Genomic DNA, 25,203 nt, shown 5'->3' with positions numbered 1-25,203 from the left:
TTTGAAGTACCCTTGTGCTATGTCATTAGAGGGTAAGGTTTCAACATGTGAATTTTGGGGGAACACAAGCACTCAGTCCATAACACCTGTACTCTTCTAAGCATCTTAAATACATTATCTCATGGAATACTCTTAACTCAAGGACACAAATACTCTTATTTCACTTTTACAGAAAAGCAAACAGCAACTTTTGCCTCCCTTCATAGCCTGAATATAAGCCCAAGTCTCTGACTCCTGAGCCTGCTCTCTAAACCTAAATGCTTTATTGCCTCCTTCTTAATTTGCTGTTCGGTCAATCCTGAAAAACTTGCATGACTTTGAGGATAATTACTGTAAGGATTGCTACTTTTGTTACTTGGTCTCTTTAAATTTACACTAAAGCTAGAGTTCCCAAATCTTTTTTCACTGAGAACCCACTTTTGGTGGTAAATTTGCTGCTCCTCCCAGGTTCCTTTTTCTGCTTTCTGCCACCACTTCAATTGGCGGGAAGCTCTCCTGTCGCTCTCTCTAGGACTCTATTTGAATTGCCAGTAGGTTGAGGGGAAAGTGGTTGGCAGTGGGCAGAACACTGTTTTTTTACTTATTTATTTATTTTTTTAAGTTTGTGTAATATTCAGTTGTTTTAACGAGATGCCACTTTTTGAAAAAGAAAACACATAGGCATCCAAATCAAAGGCAATTGTAACTTAAGCTCACCTGTTTAGATAGTGTGGTTACACTCGACTTACAGCCACCATCTAGAGACAGTGTTCCAAACTGAGAAGGGTCAAAAATAAAATCAGATCAAATTAGAAAAATTTAAGAGTTTATTATCATACAATAAAAGAAAGTATGGCTTGCTAATCAGGGAGACTTCAACCCAGGTCATAAGAAGCTCAGAGACATGTATTACAGCATGACATAAAGCAAAAATGAAGAAGCTGTTTAACCTTTACAATGAATAATTATTACAACAGGGTTTGCAGATGGCAGGGGACAGGTTAAGGCAATTGATATTACCTTATACCATTTTAGGAAGATCATTTGAGTTTTGTTTATGATCATTAGAAGCATTTACAAGAAATAACCTAAGTTTAAGTTTCGCTTCCGTTCAAGGAATGTTAGGTTAAGTTTTGCTTATGAGGGCTAGCTGGTTTTTTCTGGTTGGGGATTTTCAAGCCTGATCTCCATCTTATTCTACGTTAGCTGAAGTTTAATTCCTTCAAGGTAGTGCCTTAAAAAGCCTATAATACTTGAGAGAGTGATATCAGCATGACCTCTTTAGTATATATTATTTATGTAGCACTTTGAATATTAACATTGTTATGCGTGTTTTGTCCTCCCAAAATAGTACTTTATTTCCCCATGAGGGAAATGTCATTATTTTACACTTTTAACCAAAGCTTATTTTTTCCAGTGAGCCACACCCAAGCGATTCAAGTTCTTTTATAAATTTGTGTTTTTAAGGCTACAGAAGTTGGAACAAAATTCTAACTGAAAGCTTGGCCAGAAGCCCTCATTGTTGGCTTTATAAGGTCATAGGTATGGTTGTTGGTTAAATAATAGGTAAGTGGTGCTTACAAATTGTTTTTTCTTGTTTAGGAGCTCTTGCTTTTCTTCCCTAATTGTAGTAAACAAAAGATAAGGAAGAGTAATAGCATTCGACACTTACCATGCCATATGTCAGCACTCTTCTAATCCTTTACATTTAATCCTCCCAATTTCTCATGGTATAGGTACAATTATCAAACCCTTCTAAAAATGGGGAAACTGAGGTGCACCATGTTTAGGAAATATTTTCATGTTTACATAGTTATTATTGTACCCAGGTTCAAAGTTCAGCAGCCTGGCTCCAGAGTCCATATTCTCAATTTCTACATCATTCTGCCTCTGAGACATAACTGGACAGATTTGTTGGGTTAAAACACTCTGTGGCTCAATCACTACTTTCCTGAAATATTGGCTGTGATACTGTTACACAGAAAAGAATGGATATTTTCAGCTAATGAGAGAAATGTATGATCTCCTTCAGCAACATGTATTTTGTATTTCCGTTCAGTTTTCTCTTCCCCTTTTCTCTGGTTATTAAGAGAATTCTCGACAGCTTCGCCTTCAGTCCTTCTGGCCCCTTCTCTCACTGTGACCGCAGGGGCTCCACTCACCGCAGTTGTCTTCATCGGCCTGATTCCCACAGTCATCCACACTGTTACACTGCAGAAACTGAGGCAAGCACTTGCTGATATTGCCACAGGGGAAGTAGCCAACGGGGCACTTGATGTCCTGTCCGCTCCCATGAGCAACTGTGATGAAGGGAGGGGAGGAGACACAATGTTTGAAGAAGGTTGATACAAAGGTATCGCAAAGAGTGGTTTCCCCTGATATTTTATAAACATTTGGTTTTCTCACCCTGGTTTATATAACCCTCCATACGGTAACCGCACCTTACTTGCTATCCTGATGCCAACTATTTTCCAAGAAACTTCTCATCAATACGATGCTCTTTTTCATGTCTCCAGAAGATGCCAGGATTTTCCTCTCTTTGCCTTTGTTCATGCTATTTCCCACCTGAAATGTCCTCTCCATCCCTCTTTTTTATGAGATATCTGCCCATCCCTGACAGTTCAGCTCAGTTCCCCTCTTCTACAAAAAATTTTCTGCCAATCATTTTAAAAATAGGAATTTATCATATTCTTACTATGGGCCAGAATCAAGACTGGTCTGGAAGGAGAAGGTATAGAGGATAACAGGAAAGCACACGTCACGTGCTCATTCATGTATTGTATAGTTCCTAAGTGTGAGGCCCCGGGCAAGATTTTGTGCATGCAGCATTGAATGCAACAGAGTTCCTGCCCTAGAGGTTATCGTCTAGTGGGGAACACACATGGAACAAGTCAACACATAATTACAAATTATGAGAGATGCAAAAAGAAAAAAAACAGGGGCTGTAATGGATAATAACTGTGTCCTGGGGCTTTATACAAGGGGTAGTTAGTGAGGGCCTTTGTAAAATGGTGCCATTTAAGCTGAGATCTGAAGGACATAAAGAGTGGGGGAGGGGTGGTGGTGGCTGAAGAGGTGATGAAGAGGCTTCAGGCCGAGGATTGGGTAATTCAGGGAAGGCTGCTGTGGAGTGCAGTGAGCAGAGATAGGTGCTAACACTAAGCTTGTGCAATAGAGAAGAGTCCTTAGGCAGAGGAAGGAGCTCAGATTTTATTTAAACTGCAAAGGAAAACTAACAAAGGCTACTAAACCAAGGCACTACTTGGGCACAGCATGTAGGCTTTATAACGCTATTCTGGCTGTTGGGGGTAGGTGTCAGTGGGTAGGAGACTAGCGAGGGCGAGATTAGAAGCTGGACTGCTCTTTAGTAGACTGCAGTAACCCGGTCAAAGGTGATGGGGATTAGTCTAGGACAGTGTCAGTGGATATGAGAAAAGTGGACACATTTGACACGTAATACAGAGGTAGAATGGACAGAACTTGCTGAACTGGCTGGAGCAGCTGGTAGCATGGCAAAGCCACTACTGAGCCCCTCTGGGGATTCCGTAGCGTGCAGGAAGAAGTACAGCTCACTTTCTTTTATTTCTACCCTTTGCCCAAGAGCTTTACTGCATGAACTTTCTGAGTTAGTTTCAACATCAAGTCCACTCAGCACCACTCAGTCTTTTCAAGGTCCCATCCTCATTCCAGAGGCCCCGTTCTGGCTTCCCACCACTTCCCCAATTTCCAGAAATCCTCCATTCCCTTTCATCACCGTCACTTCCTCCCTAAGTTTGGGTTCCAGCCTTGTTGGAATTTCTGCGGCAGACATTGGCCTGCAGCTAGGTGAAAGTCTACTCCTCCTAGGTAAATATTCTTTTCTTTATTTGTTTATTTTGAGTAGTCAAAAAATAGTCACTATTTCCAACCATGTTTCTAGCAGAAAATGTGTTCTGAATGTCAAAGCCAGTTTAAAAATCAAAGTTTTGGGGCCGACCCCGTGGCGCACTCGGGAGAGTGCGGCGCTGGGAGCGCAGCGACGCTCCCGCCCCGGGTTTGGATCCTATATAGGAATGGCCGGTGCACTCACTGGCTGAGTACCGGTCATGAAAAAGACAAAAAAAAAAAAAAAAAAAAAATTAAAGTTTTGAAATATCTAACTTGTTATATTCATACCTCTATGAATGATCATTTAATAGAATGTGGAGGCCTCTAAGAACTTTGGGACTTCAATGAGCAGACCACATTAATCTCTCCCAAGTTAATATACACCAAGTGATTAATTTCATCACATTATTGGTTCTTGGATTGTTAAGAATGCTTTAATCTTATCTCCTCCACAAGAAAGAAAACTCATTGGAAACAAACTTCCTGCTGTTATTTGTTTGCATCACTGGTTAGGAATGTTGAAAATTACTTGTTGAATAGAACAATTAGAGATATAAACTTAAGGAGTAAAAATTGTCCCATAAACACAAAGAAGAAAAGTTTGAGCAATAAACTTAGAGGAAGTGTCTGTGTCTAGAAACTATTAAAATAAGAATTGAGAGATACAAATTTTTTGCTATTACCATAATTTTACTTTTTCCAGATGTTATGTAGTTGGAATCATACAATATGTAGCCTTTTCAGATTAGCTTCTCTCACTTAGTAATATGCATTTATTCATTCACCTACGGAAAGACCTCTTGGTTGTTTCCAAGTTTAGGCAGTTATGAAAATATCTGTAAAGTTGCTATAAAAATATCTGTGCAGATTTTTGTGTGGAAATACATTAAGTATACAACTTTTAAATCTCAGATTTATATAATTTCAAAGATTATTGTAGACTCCAAGGACAATTATATGCTTATTATCCTTACTGATTTTGTAAATCTCTGGAACTTTCTAGAACACTCATAATTACAAAGAAATAAAAACAGAATAATTTGAACAGTCATTAAAGCTTTTTATGCAAAAACATATTTGTGGTCTGTTTTCGAAGCATAAAAAGAATAAAAGTGACTGGTGTTTTTTTGTAAGATACAGTAGTATTTTGTTTTCTTTTAATAAGAGGGCAATTGACATTCTCATAAAGAAGTGATCAATCTATGTCCACTTTGACTGCACGTAGTTGTTACAGAGCACATAATAAGATGTAGAAAATAGTCAAATCTATGTAGTAACGAGCTGTGTTGTAAATAGTGTTCTCAATTTTGAAATTATTTTAAAATTAATCAATCTTTTTTCAGCCACTCAATTAGAACAAAGTCAAAACAAAGAATTGGGATATCACAGGCCATCACTGACAGAACATCACACATTTCAGAGATACCAAACATTCTTGTAATAAACTGATCTGTGTTGAGGCTAACTTTTTATATCTTTATTAATCTTTTAGGAACATGTTAAAAACCAAGGTTTTATGAAAAATTCGTTGAATTTTCAGCCTCCAGCCTCAGATACTGTTTGAAGATGTTTTCACTAGACGTACCTGCCTGAGTTTTTATGCTGCTGTTTTGAAAATTCTTCTCTAAGTAACTTTTAAAAAATGAATAGTATGCTTTTATGTCCTATCTTGCAAATTTATATTTAGTGTAAGTTATAGCTCTTCAATGATTGTATCACAAAATTAGTCCTACGTTTTCATGACATTATGATTCAACAGATATACTGGAAATCTTAAATATTTTTAAGTCATATTTTAAAAATAGTATTTAGCTTTAAGATGATCTCAAACTGATGAAGAAGTTACAGGTATAGTATAAAGAATATTTTTTGCCCACTGAACCATTTTAGAGTAAGCTGCTAACTTGATGCTGCATCATTCCTAAACACTTTGGTGTGCGTTTCCTACAAGCAAGGACATTCTCCTCCACAATCAGAGCCATTAAAATCAGAAAATTAATTTGATTTGTTATTACTGTTTAAATCTCAGAATCCATTCAAGTTTATATGTTGCCCCCCAAAATCCTTTAAAATAAAAGGATTTAGTTTAGAATCACTCCTTTCATGTATGAGGGTACTTAAAAAAGTTACTGGAAAAATAGAATTGTAAGGTAATATGAATGTCTCCATGAGCTTTTTGAAGTAGCCTTGTAGTTGTCCTATTTTTTGGTTTTCTTTCATCTGGAACTGTTTCACAGCCTTATCTTTCCTGACCTTGACGCTTTTGAAAATTGTAAGTCAATTATTTTGAAGAATGTTGCTGAATTGGGGTTAACTGATGTTCATCCTAATTAGGTTCAGGTTAGGCATCTCTGGCAAGACGTTTACACGTGATGCTTATTTCAACCTGTCAGGCAGTACAAGATTTTGATGTGTCCCGTTAATGACAATGATCACTTTAGTCACTTGATTAGGTGATTAATCTAATCTTCGCAACAGCAGAGTTAGCCTTTATAATTAATACATATTTTGTAGAGGGGTACTTTGAACCTATGTAAAATTGCTTTCCTCATCAAAATTTTAATTTATCCATTTATTTATTTCTATCAGATAGACTCATGGCTTTCTGTTTCATTCAATGGGTTACAATCTGTTAACTATCATCTCTTATTTTCATGCTCAAGTTGTCCCAGATCAGACCAACGGAGCCCCTTCAACCTAGCTTTGGTGTCCTTTTAATATTTACCCAGCATTCTTTGAGCACTTCCTTGTTTTCTGGCACTAAAAGGTATTTTGTGATCATCTTGACCATCTTGTATTTTCTCTGCCGTAGCTCTGAAACTAGCCATTTGTCTAAGGAGCTCTGGTTTCTCTGGGGTGGAATGGTATTCAGAAGCTAAGACGTGGACTCCAGGTATGCTCATTGACATTAGGGTGTCACTGCTATGTGGCCCTACAGTGGACAGACTAGGAAACATTCGTCTAGTTATTGATACATACACACATTTACATCCATATTTATTTCTTTATATATCTCTAGATACTGAAAACTATGAATTCATCTCTAATTCCTATCCAACACTACAAGGTTCAGTCTAGTTTTCTCCCTTTATACATCTGTTACTCCCTTTTCTGACAGTGAGAAACTTGCTTTCTGTTACCTGCAATGAATTTATTATCTTGACCAATCCTCTTCCCTGCATGGATGCTTTCCCCACCACACTCAGTTCTCACTCCCCGCAGTGGGCATCTTTCTTACATGAGCACTCTCCTTACCCTGTTTGGGATCAGGTACCAGCTCCTTCTGTAGATCCCCTCCTCACCCCAGTGGAACTCTGAAATTCCTTTCTGGGCCACTGTGGTCCTTATTACCCCCAGCACAGATGAACACCTTCTTCTGATCCACCAAAGGGCTTTAGAACTCAATTGTTCAGAAAGAGAAGTACAAAGGCAAGGGCCAGTAAGTGACAGTTACAGGAAAACTTTGGAGAAGTCAAAGGCAAAGTCTAAAAAAGAGGAAAAAACTTTTCCTTTTTATTGTGGAACCATATCCTTAAGAACAGCAATAAGCCATACTGCAATAGCACTAATAAATAGAGAAAATGATATTGAGTCCCTCTGGAAAGGTATGCACAAAGAGTTAGAGAAGTATTAGTTCACAGAAGAGCAAATAAACGTGTTCTGGTCATGTAAACCGACTATGCACCTGCCCCTGAGTGCTGTCTGTGTCCTGAGTCAACCTAAATATTTTAATGGTTGACAATTTTAAAAGGGTGAGGGAAAAGGGAGTTTATATTTCAATGTAAATTATCTCAACTATCCTCTTTAGAGTGACGTTTGTCATGGAGTCTCTCTGGCTTAGATGTTAACGGGGATTCAGCTTTTCCACCATGGAGCTTCCAGCCTCCCTGGCTGCAGCCTTTCTTAAGGTTTGGATCTGCCCTAAGCACCTGTATCTTTTACTTATTTCTCATGCAGAGTAATTTAGCATTCTTTCAAATATTTGTATAGCCATACCTAAAAGCTATGGTAGATCTTCTTTTAAAGCAGTAAGGATTATCTGTAACAACTGAAAATTGCCCCTCCACTCCAAGCTGTTCCAAAAGATCTCTATGTTCTACATGTGCAACTGTTGGAATGTGGAATGGAATAGGAAAAGATGTTATTATTGGAAGGTTAGGGATTTCTGATTGTGTTGGATAGGATCCTTCAGAGGTGGCTGAAATGCCAACTTTGGAAGAGTTTTGTATTTGAATTGACATACTACTCTTGAAGGCTGTAAAATGGTTAAATCAATACACAAATTTCTAAGATCAGACCCTTGATTGACTGACAGCATTCAATCTTAATAATTTAGTAACTGTGTTTGCTTGGGAAAATCGATAGGTAAGGTTGGGACAGAGTGTGCAGTGGTGAGAAAATGTGTCATTGTTATTGACTAGCCAGGATGCAATGCTTAACAACTCCTGAGAGAGTTCCATGTTCTGGCGCAGAATACTATGTAATTATATATTATGCATTGAGAGATGAAAATTTCTTATATAACTAAGAATCACAAGATGAAAGACTAAGAAGAATCTAAGTCCATGATATTTCTGTGTTGTTCTTTGCATATGTCCTTAGCATGTATCCTGTGTTGCGGGTCAGGCAGTTAGACAAAGAGCAGAAGATACTCAAATTTCATTAGAATTTTATTAAAATATTTGTAAGAATTGTGGTCCTGCCAGACAGAACACATAAGAAAATGATAAGAATTTAATGAGACTGTGAAGAGATTAGTGAGGGAAGTTGGCTACACCTTTACTGAGGCACAGAACTCTGCCTATTTGAATTAGGTCATAAAGTTGAAGGAGGATATGGAAAAATCAGGTAATGATATAACAGGAAAACATGTGAAAGACTTTGAAATGGGCAAAAGACATAAAGATTGCTGTGCTAGACTATCTCTACCTTTCATTGACTTTGAGCTATTTTACAATTTTAAAGTGTAGAAAACTTATAGTAATGCAAATAATTATTATCTATAGAAATACACTTTATGTGTGATAGATAGAATTACTGATGGTGAGATACATTGATTATTGCCACATGGATATTGGTCATTTTTGCTTGTATTAAGCAAATTTATTTCAGCATTTCTGTTGGCCTATATACTAGTGTATTCTGAATTCTCCTTTGAATTGTTTATGACATCTAACTTGTTCTCTCAGTAGTAAATGAGTTAGAGTCTTTGAGACATTTTGATTTTATATTTGTATGAGTCATGATTTTACTTCCTCTTTCTTCTCCTCTTCCTACCCCTCCCCTCTCTCCTCCTTCTACTTTTCTTTGAATTATCTTTTAACAGGTGCAGGGACCCACTTAGAATCCCAGAGTTGGTATGAAGATTATTTTCAGCTGAAAACTTTTGAGAACCAACAGATAAACAAAAAAGCCTTCTCAGAGCTTTCCTATCTGACTAAAAGCTGAGCTTCTGGGGGTTTCTTTTATCTGATTAAAAGCTAAAACTTCCAGGAAAAGAAGCTGCTGTAAATTCCCTCTTTTGGGTGAGTCTACTCACAGGAGGGAGGTCAAGAGCAAACCTACCATAAACCCCTTCCCCCGGAGATTTATGGCCCCAAAGAATGGAAAGGCCACTCACACCTGCATAAACAGTAACACAAGCTTTCTTATCTCCTGTTTGTTCTCCTAAAAACCCCTTTGTCTTTTCCAAAGAAACCTATTTGTTCTTCCCATAGAAGCCCTTTCCATCCCTTCCTTGCCCCTATTAAGTTAGGTATATTAGCCTCTAACATTAACCAGTCAGTGAGCTAGCTACTTCTTTTGTTAGCTCCAGTATGCATACAAATAAACTTTTTCTCCTGTTAATCAACCTTTTGTTGGTTTAATTCATAGGCCCTCAGTCACTGAACCTGAGGACGCAGGAAAAGTTTTTTCTACCTGACATAGGTCTAACTTTGGACTTGGAGACCAACTGCCATTGAAGGGTGTGCACTCGAGTTCTTTGCTGTTAAAACTTCAGGTAGAATCATCCCAGGTATAAGAAACTTGAGATACTGTGTCCCAGTAAAAAAGATTGTTGGTTTAAAATTAACCTCAGCTGGTTTGAGATGAAGCCTCTGTTGATCTGCTATGGTAAAATTCTCCCTCATGAATATGTGTATTTTCAACCAGGATAAATTTTAGAATTAAATATAAAGAGAATAAAATTAATAAAATGTTCAGTATTGGTACTGTATTTTAATGTAGGAATAATCTGTACTTATGGGGAGTTTAGAATATTTTTAATGTTTAAGAAAATTAGGCAATCAAAGTATAACAGATACTAATTACAATTTAAAATAGTCAATTGAACAGACCGGCCAGTTAAATGAGTTGGTTCAAGTGCCGTGTTTTAACACCAAGGTCAAGGGTTTGGATCCCCCTACTGGCCAGCCACCAAAAAAGAAAAAAGGCAATTGAGTTTAAACTTGTGATAAACTTCTTTAAATATATAAAAATTTTAACACAGTGTAATTTGTAAGCATGTTAACTTATGCAACCAGGTTAACTTTCTTCAAAACAGATCTTGGATAACCATCCTTCCAGCTCTATTTAAATGAAAAGCCAGATTTCAAATTCTCTTTTGTGCTGATATTACTATAGCTCTCTCTTATAAATTCTAGTTCAAATTTGGTGTTCATCCGTTTGGCCTCATTATTCTTATCGATTGGTTCTCTAATCAATATATTTCATAAATGTATTGAGAAGTTTTAAATGTACTGACCATTTAGCGTGCTTCTTCAATTACTTTCTTTTGTCTATGAATTTTCCACACCCAGAAGCTCAGTTTTCTGTACACAACCAACAGCAGCCTATTGTACAATTCATATAAATTCAGGGTTTCTCAAGTTTTTAAAATCTATGCCCAGTTTTGATGACCAAATATATTTTACACAACTTCCCTGAGAGTCTGATGTATTTTCCATAGGGGGGAATATCTACCTTGCTTAAGATTATGTATCTTTTGTGGCTCCCCACCGATAAAAATTTGGTCCTGCTTTATTTTTTGTAGTTATGAGGCTGAGCAGGCCCCTGAAAAATGGGATGGAAAATTTCATAGTCCTTGAGTTACTGGCATTCAGTTAATATGTAATATACTAGCTAGTGACTGTAATGGTTGTAGTCACTGTAGTTAAAATAAAAGGATAAAACAAAGCAGTTGCATACAAAGGTTGGAAAGTTTCACCAGGTATAAGTAACAATAACTATAGATCTGCGTCAGAGTCACAAGACTTTGCATTCCCCTTTTTGCGGGGAGGGAAATAGATAATATCACTGACGTATGTCTGCTGAGTTGTTTTCCAGAAATCAAGACCTCCTCTAAAGGAGACTCACGACTACCTGCTGACCATCAGAATATAGCCCCCAGACTGGAGGGAAGATTCTAAGCATAACTTGATTGCACACCTGGCACCCAATCAGTGCTGTTTATGAGTGGATCTCGCACTAAGACCCCCACTCAGGATTTTATCCTGTATAAACCTTTGTCACTAGGCAATTAGGAAGCTCAGGTTTTTAGCATGAGCTACCCATCCTCTTTGCTTGGTGCTTTGCAATAAACACCTGTCTTTCCATTACTGCAATCCTGGTGTTAGTGTATTGGCTTTACTGTGGCGGGTGAGCTAATCCTGACTTAGTGTGGGTTGGTAACAGTTATTAAGAAAAGAATAAAGAATAGTTTTTCCAAATATAAACATATATTAAAATATTGAATATGCTATGTTAAACCCTACGTGCCCCCACTCTACCCATTCCTCAATTCTGATAGGCTACACTCAACTGAAAATCTCTGTTGAGGTAGTTTTGTGTCATTTGGCTATAAATAAGAAAGGTTCAATGATTTCTTGATGTGAAGCCTGCTTGGGGGAAACAACTACTTTTCACTTTCTGTCTATATTCCTCGTGGATGTGTGTGCATTTGCAAGTGCCCACACCAAGCATGAAAGCAAAAGGATGAGGACAGCAGTGAGGAAGATGATGGCTTCACTTGAATCATTATTTTTGGGCCTATTCTTTAATTAAACTTATTTAGGCCTAAAGGCAATAGGAAGCTCTTTTCAGATAAGGAATAAAGAGATGAGACAGAAAAGTTTAAGAAAATGGGATGTGGTATAGAAATTGCTAGGCTTACCTTACAGGGGAAATATATGGCTGATGAGTAAATGTATTTCTCAGTAAGTTTTTGAAGGCTTTCAGATCAAATAAAATACTTAATATATCTAAATATATCTATGTCCTGGGGATTTGTAAGGCACTGGAACCAGGAAGTTGATAATTTCCTCAGAGACTGGGTAGCAAAGTAGACTCAGCACTGAATTTAAGCACGTAGCAGAGCTCTAGCAAAGCAGTAGACAGTGATGAACCCGTGACAGGGATGAGGCATTTGGCTCTACGAGTGTGGAGCAAGTTAATATTTAATGCTGATATCAATGCATCATGCTTTAGTGGTACTTGGAATTAGATTTTTGTAATTACAAGTCTGAATTTGAATACTCTTATCTCATATGAAAATCATTCCTAATTTAAGAAATTTCTCAATTAATTAAAAAATATCATAACTGAAAAATTACTCCAACATATAAGAACCTAGATATATTACAGTCAAAAATTTGGGAGCAACTTGGAAAAAATGCTTCATAATTTGAATCACAACAGCAGAAACATTTTTGATGAAGCACTTAAACCTTCTTTTCTTTCTCCTGGAAATCCTTTGCGATTAGGTGGATGGAAAAACAGAAGAATAGTCATATATCCTAATTGTCAAGTGAGATACAAGTACTAAGTGAATACCAGTGGCTCTGTTTTTTTTTTCCTTTCAGAGAATAAACTATTGCCATTCTCCTATGCCTAAAAAAATGTGTGTATGCAGTGTATGCGTTTCATGGGGTGTGACCTGTGGTGTGCAGAGAAGAAAAAAATGGCCTAGGCTTTGTGCAGCTGTTGTGGCTTTGTCATTGGCCTTATTTGGATCTCAATGTAATTTAAGGGCCAAAGCCAAAGAGCAAGTACAGTGAAACATTTTTAAAATGCAGTTTTAAGGAAATTGCACCTTTTCCATACAGTAAGTTGACTATGCTATGGCTGGCTATCATTTTTTTTGGAAGACATGATTTGACCTGAGTTAGATTTAAATCGTGAATCTCTCTCTCAAAACTAAAATTTTAAAGGTTTCAATAAACATGTCTTGGAAGCTAAGTTCCTAATGATTTATCATTAATGTGATAAACTGAGCTTTTTACTGTCTTACAGACCTTGACAGAAATGCACAAGCATTTACAACAGTGTCTGGGGAGTTCATGGAAACAGCAACTCAGGAAATTATAACCCTCATTCTGTAACAACATTAAATGTTAATATGGTAAATTTTAACATCATTGCTCTGACATCATCAGTGTAGTCACTGAATTAAAGACAATTTTATTTATTTAAATTTAAAATAAAGTAGATGAGTATAATTGGTACATTTAATGAAAATGTTCATAGCGTTTCTGTACAGCTATGACTTTTGCAAGCACTAAAATAAAGGTTTCATTGGGCTCTCTGACTCTCTGACTTATTCCCAGCATTTGCAATCCTTTTTACAATCCATAGAAAATATGGAATATTTCTATTTTAAGCAAAACAAAAAGGGAAACACACACAAAGAAGAACTTTCCCTACATTTAACTCATTTATTTTTAAAGAGAATTTCTATCTTTAATGATGGCTATCAACAACTATTTGAAACAAAAATATAATTATTAATAAAGAATTATTAAACTATACGGTACAATTACAGAACTATATATTCATTGCACATGTAGATATTCAGTTTAAGAATTTGAAAACATTAAGTAGGTATAAATTTACTGATTAATAAGATGTTCAAGGCATTTGTTACAGAAAGTATGTTGAAGAACAGTCTATATAATTTGATGCTATTCATATAAAATAAGGGGTATATATACCTGTGTTTATAAAACTATGATTATCTTTGGGAAGTTGAACCAATAATGGCAGGAGAAAAGGAGGTTTTTACTTTTTAGTTCATATCCTTAGAAAAATTTGGATTTTTTAAAAGTGAGTATTCTTTTAATAATAAAAAATAATCTAAAGCTATTTACAGATCATTTAAATGTGTAAAAACATGATTTCATAGTTATAAGATAAAAAATCGTTGATATGTAATATTAGTTTTCTTTAGACCTTTTGAAACAAGGTGGGACTAGGCCAATGGTTCTCAATTGGGGACAATTTTACACCACAGGGGACATTTGGCAATGTCTAGAAACATTTTTGATCATCACAACTTGGGCATCTAGTACGTAGAGTCAGAGACACTGCTAAACATTCCACAATGCTCAGGACAGTCCCCCAAATCAAGATTTATCTGTCCTGAAATGTCAGTGGTGCCCAGGTTGAGAAATCCTGGACTAGGCGTTGGTGAATGATCAGTGAGAAAACGCTCAGTGCCGGCAGATGGCTGACACATCGGCAGGCAATTGTGGAACAGGCAATCAGTTACTTTTGTGGCTGCTTATCTTCTAGTGGAAATTTTATAATTGATTTCAAGATATTTTAGAAGTAGATGGACATTATCCAACAGAGGGACCAGTGCAGCTGTTGTATCTCTTGAAAGGTGGCGATGCTCATTGCTTTTGACAAGTAACTTGGGAAAGAGGCTGCAGTTTATGTTACTAATGCCAGGGAGGATATTCATGTTAGTTATAAGAAATAAATTCTAATTACAAGGATTATTAAACCATGGATTGGGTTACTGAGACAATCTCTGGAGGTTTTGAAAAACTGGATAGATAATTTTAGTATATACTGCCAATAGTAAAGGGATAAGCCAAAAAATGTTTTCAGACAGGTTGTATTAGTTTCATGAATCTATGAATAACATAAACAGATGTTTAAAAGAAGGTATATTTAAAGGAACATTTTAGACTTCAAAATTTGAAATTTTGAGATGTGTCCTCTGTATACACAAAATATCTTGATTTAGTAAATCTTTTTGAATGCATAAATAGATCTCTAAGCAGAGGAGTCCAGGTTTATGAATATGGCTTTTGTTGACTTGTAGCCTTTAAAACTTACCACTTTTAGACTTAAAGCATCATTCACTTTTGCAGCAAAAGCACATCATCGGTGACATCCAACTCTGTTTCTCCATGGCCTGCAGCTATGTGGCTAAACTTGGCAGGAGAAAAGCAGGGCTCCATTTTAAATCCGGGACCCAGATCCTGGGGGATCCTTACTGCTGCTCAGCAAATTGTTCCCTTCTCCATTGCTCCTTCTTGCGCTTACTCTCCCTGTCTCCTAGATGGTTATATTATTCCTTCTCTCCTCAAACATCCAGCACCTTCTTTTCCACCTTCCCGCTTCAGTGATAAAGCTGAGATCATTAGAGGAACCCCATCGGTCCCCTACCGCGTCTCCCCATGGATTGCTGTCACATGCTCTGTCTCCCAGAGCTGTCTTTGCCCCTGTCTGAGGTCAGTCCTTCACCCTGCGCTTCCAATTCTATCCCCTTTCTCCTTCTCAGAACACATTCCAGCAATTCTTCCTTCTCTCTTAAGCGACATCAATGTTTACCTCTTTCCTGGATCATTCCAGCTGCCCAAAACCATGCTGTTATGTATCCCTTTTTAAAAAAAGACAAAACAAAACAAAAAATATTTTCTTGATCCTGTTTCCCATGCCATTTACATCCCCATTTCTTCTTTCCCCCTTTTTAGTAAAACTTGTCAAAAATTTTTATATAGGTGTCTCTGACATAATTTTTGTGTTTAGCTTTACTTCTGAAGTTTTGGAAGTCTACTGAATACCATATTGACCTTTCATTTGTAAATTTGGGATATCATGTTGAATAACACAAAATGGCTTTAGGGGCAGTTTGTGGGGATTTTTGTCCTATAAATTTGATGACAGAATCCTGCACTTTTGGAATTCTGCCAACTTTTTTACAGTATTTTTCCACATTTTTTCACCAGCTGTCACTTCCACTATCATTAATCTGTCCACCTCTTTAGTCTCACTACTCTAATCCCCATTTCGAATCTATTACTTAAACCTGCTGTGGCTAAAAATGTAGATACTGGGCATGGTAGACTTCTGTGTAAAAGGAGAGAAAATAAGCTATAAATGAGAGCCCCCCCCGAAACAAGAGTTCTTTCTTTCTTTCTTTGTTTTTTAATGCAGGGTTTTCAATAATCAAAGTTTTTGAGGGTCTAGGATAAGTGATCCTTAGTTGGGTGGGAAGTTACTATAAACATTAGTTAGGGCTCAGTGTCCTGACATAAGTATTCAGTAAGCACTTATTGAATGACTGTACCTATTCCAAACACTTTTGTGTTTTGTATTTATACATTTTTTTAGTATATGTCTCAAACTATGACAAAACTCTTTTCTTGACTACCCAACCTTCACATTTTTTTCCTACTCACTGGTGTGATAACAGTCAGTTTTATTGATTATGCTGGTAGTGCAGCCAAGAAATAAAGATCCTAAATCAAGGGCAGTTGTATTTCTTCTTAATAATTCTTCCATGTAACACCTTATTTCCATTCCTACTGTCTCACCCATGATTCCAATCTGTATTAACTTATGTCTAGGTGATAAATTTTTAATATAGTACAAGCATCCCCAACTGGTCACAACCTATTTTTTTAATTTTTTTGAGTGTGTGTTGTTTATTTTTAAAAATTTTTTAAAATTTATTTTTAATTGACAAATAAAAATTGTATATATTTATGGGGTACAATGTGATGCTTTGATATATGTTTACATTGTGGAATGATTAAATCATGCCAAATAACATATTCATTATCGCACATACTTATCAATTTTTTTTGTGGTGAGAACATTTAAAATCTACTCCCTTACAAATTTTCAATTAAACGATGTTATTATTAACTATAGTCACCATGCTGTACAATAGCTCTCTGGAACTTATTCATCCTGTCTGAGTGAAACTTTGCACCTTTTGACCAATATCTCTCCACCCCTGTCCCCTGTCCCTACCCCTCCAGCTCCTGGTATTCACTATCCTATTCTTTATTTGTATAAGTTTGACTTTTTAAGATTCCACATATAAGTGAGGTCATGCAATAGTCGTCTTTCTGTGTCTGGCTTATTTCTCTTTGCATAATGTCCTCCAGGTTCATGATGTTGCAAATGATGGAATTTGCTTCTTTTTTCAGGTTGCATATTATTCCACTGCATATATATACATCACATTTCCTTTATCCATCATCTGTTGATGAACACTTAGGTGCACAATCTACTTTACATTAACCTTTTACTCTGGTCAGTAGTTTTTTTTTCTTCTTCATATTTGCGAGCATTTAATACATTTTAGGCACTAGGCTAGCACTTTACATGCCTTATTTCACTTCATCCTCATAACTCCATTAAATAAGTGTTGATATTATCATGATTTTACAGTTTAGGAAGCTAAGGCATAGAAGAGTAAGTTGCTTGGGGGGTCACAGAATTAGGAAGTGGTAGAAATGGGATTCAGTCCCAGGTCTGCCTGATTCCAGAACATGTGTTCTGAACTGCTGTGCTTCTACTAGTCTCCCGTATCAACTTGCTTATGAGCCCCTGAAAAATCATATACTTCTGCCTCCCTTTTTTTTGACCTTACAACATTGTCCCTGTATATCTTCTTTTTCACATAAGTTTTACATAGATCAAGATCAAGATCAGTTATGCCTTCCAACTTACTTCTTTGCTATTTCTGTTCTGGGTGATCTGTCTCTCTTTTGAAATCCTCCAGAGCAAGGATGAGTTGCTGCTTCAGCAGGATATTTTATGTTTGTGTTGTCCAGCACATTCCAAGATATTTTCTCACAAGATCAGAGACAAACATGATGCACGTAAATAGACATTTTTCAGTTGTTTTTCGATAGCAATGTTGGAGATGGCACCTTTATAAACTCAGACTCATGGCTCATTAGGAGCAATAATTTCCCATGAAGACAATGGTTTATTACCCTAGCTTCTCCTTCCTTTATATCTAGGAAGTAAATAAAAAAGAGGAAAATAAAGTACTCTCATTAGTTCTCCTCTTCAGAGAGGTTACCAGAATTAAACAACTAAATTGATTAAACTTTGATCAAACCTTATGGGGAACTTCATATTTAAATGCTCAAAGTATGGGCAAAAGGGACTAAACAGAGCATGATGCAAAAATATGCCCCAGCTATCCTAAGTGGCAGATACCACGCTGTTGATATTCAGCAGAGTTATGTTTTATTCTTGGGTATCCCCCTAAATCGATGGGCAAATTTTCGTCACATTGTCTTACTGGATTTCAGGTTTCCTCGTATGTCAAAGGAGGAGGCAGTACCAGCTATTATAATATTATTTAATTTTAGGTGGAACATGGAACATTAATAAAAAACAGTTTGACAATTTATTTTCAAGAGGAAGTAGTGGGAAGAGAAGATAAATGAAGGAAAACTGAGAAGAAATAGAGAATAGAATAGAGAAGAAGTAGGGAATAAATAAACACACGTACTGATTGGGAGAACTCAGGGAAAATGTTATTTGCCTACCCATTGTCCATTTTCCCCTTTTCCTCTGATGATGGAACCCCCAGTGTGTTTGTAGTGACAATGGCTTCCGTACAAGTAGATGAGATGACTGGCCTCAGCAGTAATGGCATCATGCTTCCAGGTGTCCTGCTTCTTTGACAGCTAGCTGTGTCAATGTGACCAAATTCTGACCAGTGAGATCTAAGAAGCAGAAATCTTCTTGGGGACTCTCTGGAGACATTTCTATTGCTTTTCTGATAAAAAAGGGAAAGATTCAGCTTTATGCTGCTCTTCCCCTTCTTCTTGTTTCGAACATGGACTCCTTGTCTGGAGCTGCAGCAGCAGTCTTTCCATCCACTAGGAGATAACTGTAACATAAAAACCAGTGCACGGAGGATGCTGGAGTAGGGAAGACAGAAGGAGCCGAGGACCCTCACGGCACGGCCGACAGCTGATCCAGTGCCAGCAAGCACTTCTGGACTGTGTTTGTGTGACAAAAATAAATTCTTATTTGTTTAAGCCACTTTGTTTGGTCTTTCTGTTTGTTGCACCTAGAATGCATTTCTAACTAACGCAGAAGGGATTGGTGAAAGTGGCCAGGCAAACTCTACCCTGGAGGGGAGTAAAAAAACCTATAAGTGTATCCAGATAAAGAAACCCAGAAAATGATTGTCAAAAGGTGAAGGCGAGGTGTGGGGTTTAGGGTTAAGACTTTAGAAATGACTTTGAAAGTTAGTCAGGATAGATAAGTGTAATGTGTTTATTTGAAGATTAGCCAAAAACAATTAGTGAGAAATGAAAACAGGAAGTCATCAGTTTAAAGAAAAATTGATGCAAATGTGAGGAGACACATTTACAGGATATCAGCTCCCAAACACACACGTAGCTTTCCTCCACTGTATTTCTGTGACAACTTTTGTTAAGTCTTATGTTTGCAAAAGATGTACATTTAGTTATACATAAAAAAGTACACTTGGATCAGACAAATTGAGGAATATTATACAGAACAACTGGTCCACATTCTTCACATATGAGTGACTAAAGGAGACTATAGAACTGTGACCGCTGAATGCAAGGTGGGATCTTGGATTTGAGCCTGGCTTAGAAAAAGCATCATTTTTTTTCTTTAAAGGACATAATTAGGCCAGTTGATGAACTATGAATATAGACTTTATATTAAATAGTATTATTTCATCAATGCTAAATTTCTTGCACTTAGTTATTATATGGGGGCTAAAAGAATGTAATTCTTAGGAGATACATGATTAAATACTTGGGAGTGAAGGCTCCTAATGTGTGCAATTTACTCTCAAGTCATTTAGCAAGAAAAGAAATATAAGTTTGATGAGGGAGGCAAAGCAAATGTGGGAAAATATTAACCATCGGTGAATCCAGGTGAAAGGTGTATCAGTGTTCATGGTACTACTTTTGTAATATTTTTGATGTTTGAAAAATTTCAAAATAACGTGTTTTTTAAAAAAATAATTTTGGTAAATATTTTTATCCTTTTAACTTGTAGCTGAAATGATTTGTAAAGTTTCCAAGTTTTAAAATTTTTACTGTTTAGAGGATATTTGACTCCCCATTTGCCTGCTATTTGGGCATATACCCACACAGTTTTTAGTAAATATGAAATTACCTGGGTACCGAATGTGTGTGAGTGCATGTGTGTTAAGCTTTTGAGAATTCTGAGTATAAGCCATAAAGAATTTTAAATGCGACATATTATTTATAAGATATTTCATTCCATTTTACCTGTGTGTTTATGACTTGTAATCTTGTGACTTTTTTTTTTTCCATTTTCAACCAGAAGGACAAATTTCAAAGGCATTTACAGGCTATAGGTGTTGGACAAGGTTTTACTGAACATGGTGTATAGTGGCGATCTTACCTCTTACCTTTTGGGGGAAAATAAGAATCAGAAGTGCTCTGAATGTCATCAAGGGGTAGCTCAGGGCCGTGATGTTGGATGAATGCATGTCTGTAGGGTACAATTAAGTGGCCACTGATTCCTTTTTAGGATGGTGGCTGTTATTTTGTTAATGACATCTACCTGAGCTTAATTTTAATGCTTTTCTACACTACTTATTACTCAGCAAAATCAAAGAGGCTTATTTAAGTCTGAATGCTGTGTTTTCTTGCATTTGCCTTTTCTCGGAATTACCACAACCTCAGATAACAGCAGTCCCTAATGCGTGCTGCGCTCTGCCCACCCATACTGCATGTTCACAGCACAGGTTAAGTGCAGCTGCCAAGTGGCGGGGAGGTTATTCTTAGAAGCTCTCAGTGTACTGTTGTGGGATCTGCACAGGTTTCTTAAGCCTCGGTTTCTTCTTCTAGGGCATGGAGATTAGTAACTCTTCCCCCAGGTTGTTTGGTATAATTAGATGAAATTGAAGGATGTGAAAGGACTTCTTATTATTGCCTTTCACAGAAGTCACAGTACTGAATGTGAACTCCCCTTCTCTCTAAGTCCATTGGTCTTAGCTTGCAGGTTTGTTCTATTGTAACTAACAGCTGTACTAAACATATATTTCATGGAATCTGTACCATCAAATCAATCATCAGTCCACGAAATTGTGAGCACCATGGATCAAATATGCTGAGATGCTCAGTGTCACGTGTGGTCCACTTTGATGCTAAGACCCTCTCTGATACCAACTAGAGAGGTACTTACTTATGCCTTTCTTCTTTTCATATAAACGTGTATCAGAACTAGTTAATACTCTTCTTAATCTTTTGCAGATCATCCCCCCCTCCAAGTCTTTCCTGATTGTCTTTTAATGAGTATAGTCACTGTGGGTACTTTGTTTACGTTGCTACCTGCCTGACTTCCTCTCTCTGTCCATGCTTCCATCTCAAATTAAGAGTGAAGGCTGTGATGGGAGGTGGTCGCTAATTCAGGTCATTGGGTTAAGCCGTGAAGAAGGATTCATTTTCTCTCTCTTTGGTCATACTCTGTTTCTGCTGATGCCACCTGGGCTTGCTGTGAGTGGCCACCTGCTGCCCTAGCCATCTGTATCCAGCAGACTAGACCAATAAATGAGTTGGATGTGCATCTGGGGCAGGTAAGAGGAAGCACCATTCCTCTAGAATTGAATTATTAAGCAGAGAAGCCTTAGATGATATGACCATTTTTCCACATATTCTTTCTCTCCTTAAAAAAATTCCTTTAGCTTCTCTCTGATCCTTACAATTCATTTTGCGTTCTCTCATTGCTTAGGGATAAAGGATTCTCTTTCTCTTTGTCCCTCACCTCCCACCTTCAGAAAGTGCTGGCGACTCTTTGTCCACAACAATCCTGAATGTGTCAACTTCTGATCTCTGCTTCTTCCTCCAGAGTGTGAGCCCCGGCCAGGTGGGAATTGCAGTTGTCTCTCACGTGCTCTTCCTGCTTCCGCCCCTGCCTCTTTTCACACTGTTCTCCACACAGTAGCCAGACGGATTTTTTCAGAAATAAATTAGATCATGAAAGTATCCCTTTCAAAACTTCTACTGACACCCCATTGTTCTTAAAATAAAATCCAAGGTTTTTATCTTTACCTTTTGACCTTACATGAATGGGCCACTCCTATTCACTATGGTTTCTTTCTCCTTTTCACACCGACTGTCCTCTCTGCATGGGCTAAGTTTGGTCTTGCTTTAGGGTCTTTGAGTTAGCTGTTTCATCTACCTGGGTATCTGGATTATTCTTCCCCTGGATCATTATAAGGCAGGCTGTTCCTCATTATTCAGGTCTCAGCCTAAGAATTCTTCCCTTAGAGAGACTGCTTTGGATCACTTTATCTAAAGTCCCTCCACATTCCCTGCTAGTTACTATCCTATTCCACTGTTTTTCCTTCTTCATCATAACACATTACTATGAGATATTTTATTTTTTAGTTTACTTTTTTGTTATTTAAATATTGCCACCAAAATGTAAATTCCTGTATGCGAGGGATTTTTCTGCTGGTGTCCACCATTGATTTTTGATGTCTGTATTGGTGCTGGGCATATGGTAGGGACTAAAAAAGAAATCAGTTGAAAAAAAGGAAGGATGAATATTGTCCGTGCATCTGAAACATTTAGGGGAATATTTTAAAATGGCAATGTTGCGAAGAACTCTTTAATAAGTATGGAAAAGCGGCCCTTTTCTCCAGACTCTGGTGTCAGCTAATTGAGACCTAATTTCTATAACTATCCTCAAAGGCATCCTGGACTTGATATTAGTATAGTCATCCATGAAATTCTTGTTTCCTCAAAGGACATAAGCTTTTTATCAGCCTCACGGAAACTCTAGGGGCCACAGATTTCATCTATGGAACAACTAGACTAAAGAAATTTTGTTGTTTTGGGGGCAAGGGTAGGAAAAGATGAGGGAATAGACAGTTAAGGAAAGAAAGAGATAAAAACAGAAATATTTTAAGTTAGAACTAGTTCTCCAGTAAAGCTAGTGGTGGGGATAAAACTGTATTCACTGTAGCTGTAGTTTGTCATCAAATGATGGCAAAAATCCTAAAGAAAGGTTGATTTTTGATTTAGATTCTAGAACATACATCTGTATTAATCAGATGAATAAAAACATATTCTCCTAGATTAGCTAGGTTTCTATAAATTGACAATTTGGCATAGAACTCACTCATTTTGGGAAACAGTAAGCAAAACGTTGTGCGTTCCATATGTATGAAATTCTTTCAGCCCACCAGTGTAAACTCTGTTTAGTACATCAATATTGCAACTCCAGTATGTCTATAATTTCTTGGCTATGTAATTTTGAAAGCATTAATACAGTTTCCAAATGTGCATTTAATTTATACCAGAAAGTAATTTATCTAGTAGAAGAGTATGACTTAGTTAAGCTGAAGATGATTCACTAGTCTTCGTAAATGCATTGAAACTATTTTATACTTTTCTGTGTAGTTATATTTCTAGTCCTATCAGCAATGGTCTTTATGCAATATATACAGTATTTGCAAAAAGAAACTGTTTTCAGTTAGGTATTTCTTTTACTTCTGTACTTGGGTTAATAATTACCTGCAAGAATGATATAATGTATTCTTATTTTAAAGTTGTTCTAGGCAAATTATTTCTCTAGATAGTTTAACTATAGTTCTGCAATTTTTAGGAAAATTAAAAATGTCCTGAGGGGGTAACGGTATCTCTGATGCAATTTCAATAATGCACCTTAAACTTTCAGCACCATTTCATTCTGCTCTTGTATTATCCTTCAAAAAGGAAAATTCAAGTGACATCAAGTAATGAATGTATATTTGTGCACAAAACTCATTGTGTGTAGTTTTATTGATTAAAATGTAAATACATTAAAATAGAGTAAAATTATAGTCATCAATATTAGGTCTGGGCCCTATAAACACAATATTTTAAATTATTTGTATATGTTTTCACTGTTGTGAGGCCACAGTTGCTGAATAAAATCACTTAAATTTGTTGACTGATACTTTCTGAGCAACAGCCTGGTGTTGGGAAGTTACTTATTGACTAAACAGTACAGATTGTACTTCTAGATAGTCAGTGCATTCTATTTGAGCCAAATGATTGTGTATAAGCACTTTGTTCATCTATGTCCATTATTGTTTGAGCCTTTGTTAACAATGTCTTCCGTTATGTTTGGTCTACTGTCTTGTTTGCAAACTTTACATAGTTAAAGAAAAGTGTTAGAAAATAACACTGGAGAAATAGAAAGTGTGGTAAATATAGGCATAGAGTAGATCAAAAGACTCTGGGAATGAGAAATACATAGTTGGATGTTTGTGGAGTGCGATGTCAAAAAAGCCAGTTCTATATAGGGTATTAAACAGAAACTTTGCATTTTATTTTATATATTTTATATAAATATATTTTACATATTTTATATTTAAAACACATATTTTATATATTTTATAGGTACTCGTTAGGGAGAACATATATTAAAAATTTATTAAGGTCCTAGGACAACATTGTCAAAGCCAACAGCTGATATGACGTGGTAATAGCTTCCACCTTTTTAGTGACTCAGGTGCAATGGCCACACCTCCTCATAAGGATGTTTTCAGTTTCTCACATTCTAGTCCATTTTTAGTAGGTTGCCAGAGTTACTGCCTCAAAAATAAATCTCTTTATATTATTCTGTGTAAAACCTCCATTCCAATTACTGACGTACTGTAGTCCACATTCTGGAGTGTGGCATACAAAGACCCTCATGATCTGGTTCCAATGATCCTCTCTAATTTCATCTCCAGGCATTTGCTTCGGCCCTACTCTTAAACCACCTTGATCTCATTGTTTCCTAAATCTGCCGTGTCTTCTCCTGTCTCCGTGACTTTGTTCTTGCAGTTCCCTTCTCCTCTTTTCCTGGATAGCAATACATGGTAGATCTGAATTGAGTTTACCTAGCTTTGTCTGTGTGCTCACCTGTAAATGAGAATAGGAATACTTGTCCTATAAGATGAGAGGTAATACACAGATTTATGTAACACGATTTTGTTATTTGTCTGGTGAGTGAAAAAAGCTGACTTTGGAATCAGATAAACCTGAGTTCAAGTCTTGGATCAAGCATTTATGCGCCTGTGACCTTGGCAAATTTCTGAATCTCCCTGAGATTTAGTCCCTCATCTACAGAAGTGAGAAAATATTACCTTTCAGGGTTCACATGAGGATTTAATTAGACAACACTTACAAGTGTTTATCATTTAACCAGAACTTCAATAATTTGACTAACCATCACTACAACTTTAGCAATATAAATAATGCATATTAATAATCAGAGTATGGTTACTTTGATCTAGCACATTTTGTATATCTAAATGCATAGAACAAAGCACATTAATATATATTA

At 36.7% G+C, this 25,203-nt stretch overlaps 1 protein-coding gene across 3 annotated transcripts in view; it reads right to left on the bottom strand.

The window, feature by feature from the left end:
* Positions 1–2,271, bottom strand: part of RXFP1 (relaxin family peptide receptor 1) — a 77,269-nt gene extending 74,998 nt beyond the window's left edge. For all 3 annotated transcript variants that reach the window (XM_063108261.1, XM_063108262.1, XM_063108264.1), the window contains exon 1: positions 2,142–2,271. The gene's annotated coding sequence lies outside the window, so the exon portion shown is untranslated. The remainder of the gene's footprint in view (positions 1–2,141) is intronic.
* Positions 2,272–25,203: the final 22,932 nt, after the last annotated feature.

This window comes from Cynocephalus volans, chromosome 9 (genome assembly GCF_027409185.1).
Source record: "Cynocephalus volans isolate mCynVol1 chromosome 9, mCynVol1.pri, whole genome shotgun sequence".
Taxonomy (NCBI): domain Eukaryota; kingdom Metazoa; phylum Chordata; class Mammalia; order Dermoptera; family Cynocephalidae; genus Cynocephalus; species Cynocephalus volans.
This window is presented reverse-complemented; position numbering and strand designations above follow the sequence as displayed.